Genomic DNA, 6,810 nt, shown 5'->3' with positions numbered 1-6,810 from the left:
TTCTGGGGCGGCGTCTCACAGACGGTAAAAGTACGGCAGCGCCGTTGGCGGGGCCAGTGGACATGGACCGGGGTGGGATCCGGGTTGGTGTGGCGGCCGGGGAGGGCTGTGGTGCCGGGGAGCGGGTTGGGGCGGGGGGGACAGGGCTGGGGCACAGCCTCCGGCTTTCCTCCCCCTCGGGCTCTGGGGCTTGGACCGCGAGTCCGGGTAGCCCTGCGTGGCCGCGGCCTCCCAGAACCCCTGGGAAGGGCAGGTGGAGGACCCGTCTTTTATGAAGCGGGGCCTTACCCGCGTTTTGAAGAGCCCCAGAATCAGATGTTGGAATAGGGTGGTTTATCAGCCTTGTATATCAGCAGGGAAATTTCAGTTCCATCCAGATGTTGGCTCCTTCGCTAAAACTCAGGAATAAGACAAGGGTCAGTGTCAATTAGCAGTTATCTAGGGCTTGACTCAAAATAGACTGTGCGGGGTGTAGAGATGGTAGATGGGCCCTCCCTTTCAAGGTTGGTAGTCTTCTGGGATTAGAGGCCTCAGTTGAGGATTACATCCTCATCTGCAGTAATGGAGGTTGTGGGAAACATTAACACAGAGAAGGGAGGGGTGTTGCTGCGGTAACTCATTAAAGAAGCCAGGACACTTGCCTGGCTCTTGTGTAGGAGAGTCTCGCCTAGGGTAGGGCAGCAGTTATCAAAGTGAGTCCGAGGCCCCTGAGATGCAAGACTATTTTCGTAGGAACGCCGGGAAGTCACCTGCCTTTTGCACACTCTTGCACTCCCGAGTTTCCTGTGGGGTTTTCCAGGGAAAACCTAGTCTGTGATATCACAAAACAGGTAATGTAGAGGCAGATAGAATTAAGCTCTCACCAGTCCAAAAGAGATTCTCAGAAATTAAAATCACTGCTATTCCTCTCATTAATGATTTTTGTTTAGAAAAATATACTTATTTTTTGCTTAAGAGTATTAATGGTATCATGTAGTAGGTTGTTATTATTTTTAAGTGAACTCATAAGCATTTTTTAAAGTTCTTATTTAACTTCTAACACAGGAACTATTGATAGATTTAACCCACATAAACAGCAGCCTTTTGAAGTCCTCAGTATTTAAGAGTGTACAGGGGTCTTTAGGCCAAGAAGTTTGAGATTCCCTGGAGAACGGGTGCTCAGGTACTAGTCAGGTGCTTAGCGTTGATAGACAGATGCCAAGAAGTCTTCTGCATGTGCTCCCGGACTCGAAATAATTGGCCACACAGAGATCGGTGGGCAGTGCCTCCACTATACAAACCAGAAGCTGCTGAACGTGTCTTGAGTCTAGGCCATGTGCTGTGCAGAGATTCCCATTGTATCTGTTCTATCTAAGCCGGGATTCCTGTGCAGAGACCTGGCTCTGAAGACCTGCTCTCCTTTGCTCCCTGCCAGGTACCTTCTGTGTTATGTCAACCCTCCGGAGGGCTTCAGCCTCCGTAGGGGCGTCTGTATCCACATTGCCTTCCTCCTGAAGACCCTGCTGAAAATGGAAGAGTCGGTGCTGGTGATACCCCCTTGGGGCCGCCTCTACCATTAGCAGAGCCTGGACATCCACCAGGTCCGGATTCCCTGGTCTGACTTTTTTGATCTCTCAAGTCTCAACAGAAACATCCCTGACAATGAGTACGAACAGTTCATTGCAGGTGAGATGGTGATCGTTTAACTGGGGCCAGACGGTTTTTGTTCTGGTTCCGATGTGAACATCGGGCCGTCTTGCTTCGGGTTTGTCAGTCTGCTTAGGGGCCGTGCTCATGTTTCCTGCACTGCAGGTGAATTTGGTCTTTCCACAGTTTTTCTCAGGAAATATATCTGAAGTGTATGAGCTCTGTGTTCCCTCCCCTCTGAAAACCCTGGCCTTCTGGTGAGATGGAGCGGTGACAAGGAGGCCACTGCCACAGAGGCCTTGTCCCAGCAGGACTCGCTCCCTGGGCAGTAAGGGCCATTCTTACCTGAAGGAAAACACGATGTATGTGTACCATGGGCCACGTGCTGGAGAAGGTATGTAACCTCTCATTCAGTATAATTTGGTCCTGCTCAAGCTTCCCATTTTACTTTTTGTAGGAGGTAAGATTTGAAGATTTTCTTTGAATACAGCTATTTAGAGCTTATCTTTTTTTTTAATTGAAATGTGGTTGATTTACAATGTTTAGTTAGTTTCAGATATACAGCTGTTTTGTTAGTTTCAGGTATACAGCATAGTGATTCAGTTGTACATATACATAGTCTATTCTTTTTCAGGTTCTTTTCCATTATAGGTTGCAAGATACTGAACATTTTCCCCTGTGTTCTACAGTGAATCCTTGCTGTTTGTCTGTTTTACATATAGTAGTTTGTAATTGTTAATCCCAAACTCCTAAGTTTGTTTCCTAAGTCTGTGAGTCTGTTTTTGTTTTGTAAATAAGTTTATTTGTATCTTTTTTAAAAATTCCACATATAAGTGGTATCATATGTTACTTGTCTTTCTCTGTCTGAGTTATTTCACTTTAGAGTGATAATCTCCAAGTCCATCCATGTTGCTGTAAATGGCATTATTTCCTTTTTTGTTACAACTGTGTAATATTCTTTTATATCTAAATACTACATCTTTATCCAGTCATTTGTCAGTGGGCGTTTAGGTTGCTTCTATGTCTTGGTCATTGAAAACAATGCTGCTGTGAACATTGGGGTGCAGGTATATTTTGAAATTAAGGTTCCCTCTGGATATATGCCCAGGAGTGGGATTGCTGGATCAAATGATGTCTTTTTTTAGTCTTTTGAGGTATCTCCATATTGTTTTCCACATTGGCTTCACCAAACTACATTCCCAGCAATAATGTAGGAGGGTTCCCTTTTCTCCAAGCCTCTCCAGCATCTATGGTGAGTGGATGTTTGAATGGTGGCCATTCTGAGTAGTGTGAGATGATAACTTATTGTAGTTTTGATTTGCATTTCTAAGATAATTAGCGATATTGTGCCTTTTTTTCATATGCCTATTGGCCATTTGTATATCTTCATTGGAGAATTGCTTGTTTAGTTGTTCTGCCCATTTTTGGATTGGGTTGTTTATTTTTTTTTCTTATTAAGTTGTATGAACTATTTTTATAGTCTACAAGTTAAGCCATGTTCAGTCTCATCTTTTGCAAATATTTTCTCACATTCCATAGGTTGTCTTTTCATTTTGCTTATGGTTTCTATTGCTTTGAAATAGCTGATAGGTGTAACTAGGTCCCATTTGTTTATTTTGGCTTTTATTTTCTGTTGCTTGGGTGGATTGCCCTAGGAAAACACTGCTGAGATAGATGTCAAATAATGTTTTGCCTATGTTTTCTTCTGAGAGTTTTTTAGCGTCTTGTCTAATGTTTAAGTCTTTAAGCCATTTAGAGTTTGTTTCTTTTTTGGTTTTTTTTTTCAACTCTATTATATGCTTTCGATTTGTGGTTACCCTATTTTTCAAGTATATCAACCCATTATCATATCTATTTCCTTTAGACTGATAATCACGTAGGCTCCAACACATCCTAAGAATAATGAGAAAAAGGAAAAAGAAAGAGAAAAAAATCTATCTTTTCTTGCTACCGTCTCCCTTTCCCACCTTTTTGTATTTTGATATACTTTTTCTTTTTTACATCTTCATGTTTATTGTCTTGTAACTCGTTATTTCATTTCCAATGATGGTTTTCCCATTTCTATAGCATCCTGCTTCCTTTCTGTTTAGAGTAGAACCTTTTAATGTCTCTGTTTGGTTCCATAATGCTGAATTATCTCCCTAACCGCCTCCACCCTGAGCCTCTGAATACTCAGTACAGGGAAGCCAAACCATCCTAGCCTTCATCAGTCTTGGGATGCAATCTTCAGAGTGGGAAAGAAGAATCATTGAAAAATAATATTCTGTTTGTTGCTTTCTACCCTTGCCCAGAGAGTGAGAATCACCTCTGAAGGTGGAGGAAGAAAGATGGGGGCATGGGGCACAAAGTCTTTTCTCCTTTTGCTACTGAAAAAATGATTTCTTTTGTAATTAGTGATGATGCCCTTTAAATTGGTAAGATCGAGATTCCACAGCTTCAGCGCCTGTGAATAACCAGCTGGGAGAAAGCTCTCCAGGGCCCCTGCAGTGGGAAATGCAGCCCCTCTGAGCACCTGTTGTCCTGTATTCTTCCGGCCTCCACACAGTTTCGCTAGGCACTGTGCAGGACGATGCAGTTCCCCAAGGTGGAGGACTGGGAGACCCCTGCTTGGTGGCAAGCCACAGGAGCCCACACTTGAAGGACAAAATGAAGAGTAGTGGGGCGGGCATAGGAACAGAGGATGGTTGAGACCCAGGATAGTTTCCTGGAGGCCAGCAGGTGAGACTGGCGGGGCAGATGGGGCCCTGGTGCATGGGCAGTCCTTGAGGGATCTGAAGCAAACATATGAACCAAGATACTGGATTCGTGTGGGGGTAAATCGCCCCCTGGAGGCCACGTGGCAGTGCAGCGAGCCCAGGAGGAGGGGGCATTTCCCCAAAGTTGGGTTGACAGATCACAACCAACTCACTGGGAACCGAGAGGTACAGAGATATTGTTAACTTTTTGTCCCTCTTCCTGGAAAAAAAATTGCTTCCTGTTGAATAGCCTGTGTAGTTAGTGAGAATTAAAGACATGAAGTAACATTTCCTCAAAAGTCATCCATTGTGCAGTTGTTAATAATGGTCAAATGCAAACTTGAATAGATTAAATCAAACAGTCATCATCGTATTTTAAAATCTTTTAAAATAAAAAATCTTGCTGTCTTTGTTCTTCATTTCAGGGTTCACTTGGTGATAATAGTAACAAAAGCAACAGCAAACCTTTAAAGAATTCTGTCCTGCTGTTCAAGGAACTCTGTGTTCATGACAAACAAATGAGGTGGCACTTTACAGGAAGGACAGTCATTAATCACACAGCTAGTAAATGGCAGGGGTGGGACTTGAACCCAAGCTGTCTGACCCCAGAGCCCCCTCTCAGGCCCTTCAGTGCAGCTCATCACTTGGTATGCCCAACAGAGGCCAGCATTAAAGAGCAGCATGACCTTGGCTGCTTGGCCTCTGTTTCTTCATCTGTAGAATGGGGGTGTGGGCAGTGAACTCTGTGAGCTCAGTGGTCACTTCCTCCAGCTCTGCTATTCTACTGCTTTGAGTTAATTTAAGAAGTATCCGAGCCCCTGAATGGCCCACCCATAGGCTGGCGCTTTGCTAGGCCATGGGTTACGGAGAAAAATAAGATCAGCCTGCTTCTCCAAGGAGCCTGTGTCCCTCCACGGCAAACGGCTTTGAGGCCCAGGCTCCCTCGCTGGCAGTCGGGGACTGGGCAGGAATGTCTGATAGAAGATGGAGGCAGAGCCCCTCCGGGAACAGTGGTGGCCACAGAGCTATCAGGAGCGGGAGCATCTGTCCAGGCTGCTGAGAGGGGGGCCCTCATGAGGCCAGTAGGCCCCCAAACTAAGCCCTCAGGACAAAGATCCAGCCATTCCTGCAGTGTCACAACAGAGCCAGTCCATCCTCATCACTGTGCCCCTGTGCTCCTTTGTCCTGGGGCCTCTCTTCCCCCTACACCCAGAAGACTCATCTCTCTCTCTTCTCTGAGTGTCCCCTCACTTCACCCATGGTCCCTGCTTCCTAGGCCACCATCTCTGGAGTTGACGATTTGCCCCCTCACACTCTCCGTTTGATCAGGAGCCTGGGTTGACCTCCTTGTGCTCACTTTCCCCCATGAGGTGATTTCTCCTCCTCTCTTGGGAACACCTGGAAAACCCAGTCCATTCCTAGCAGTGCCTGCCACCCTGGCCTCCCTGCTCATCTGCCTCAGTCAGGAGCAGCTGGACCACCAACTCTGTATTGCCTCACCGCCTACCATCAAGACGTCAATGTTGATTCTCCCTCCACCACCCAGTATGGTCATTGTAGGGTCTTCTTCTCCGTCAGCCTAAGCCAGACACCTCCCATTCACCCTACCCCCGGGCTCATACCTGGGCGTGTCTCCACCCCAGGTCCAGCCTCTCTCCTTTATGTGCCCAACTCTAGCCATCCAGCTGCTTCTCCACCAGCCTCGTTGGCCCTCCTTCACCCTCACTGGGGCATCATGCACTGACTCCTCTGCTTTCCTACCTGTCCACGTTCCTCTTACTTCCACTTCCCCACCTTCCAGCTCTGCATCCACAGTCAGCACTCTCTTTATGACAAACAAAACTCCCTTGACCCTTGATCTTTTCATTTCCTCACCAGGATGACTTCCATCTCGGTTCACCCAGCTCTATTTGTTCTGAGCCTGCAGGCAGCAGGCTCTCCCAGCACAGATTTCTAAGACTACAAATCAATGCCCAGCATGTTGCCACTGCCAGGCAACCCTCCAGGATTTCTCTAGTGAGCACATTTCCCCACTTGCCACACAGTGGTGTCAACATTCTATGCTCTCTGCACACCTCTAAGCTTCCCTCTGTCTCTTCCCTGACTCCCAGCAGATGGCCTTGCCTCCTGCTTCAGAGAGAATGACATGTTACTTGAAGGGAACTCGCTCACCTGCAGCAAATCTGCTCACCTCACCTTTTATCTGTCCCTCTCCCACCTGGACTCTAGCTGTAGTTGTTCTTAATTTAGTGAGTTTAGTTGACATATATATACAAAGTTAAAAGCTTAGCACACTTTAGGCTACCTTCTTGGGCTTACTTTTTCAATTTAACATAGGGTGTATGATGCATCCACTTCGTTGCATGTACCTGCAGTTCATTTGTTTTAACTGATCTTAAATGTTGTGTGTGTGAAAGTAACACAAGGCAAGTGTAAGCCAGGATTCAGG

General features: G+C 46.2%; 1 long non-coding RNA gene across 1 annotated transcript; it reads left to right on the top strand.

Moving 5' to 3' along the window:
• The first annotated feature begins 1,487 nt into the window (after positions 1 to 1,487).
• LOC140688323 (uncharacterized) lies at positions 1,488 to 5,055 on the top strand. The gene is made up of 3 exons (XR_012062963.1): positions 1,488 to 1,665; positions 1,813 to 2,020; positions 4,787 to 5,055. It is a non-coding gene; the product is annotated as an uncharacterized lncRNA (long non-coding RNA).
• The last annotated feature ends 1,755 nt before the right edge of the window (positions 5,056 to 6,810 follow it).

The sequence above is a fragment of the Vicugna pacos genome, chromosome 22, assembly GCF_048564905.1.
Source record: "Vicugna pacos chromosome 22, VicPac4, whole genome shotgun sequence".
NCBI lineage: Eukaryota > Metazoa > Chordata > Mammalia > Artiodactyla > Camelidae > Vicugna > Vicugna pacos.
This window is presented reverse-complemented; position numbering and strand designations above follow the sequence as displayed.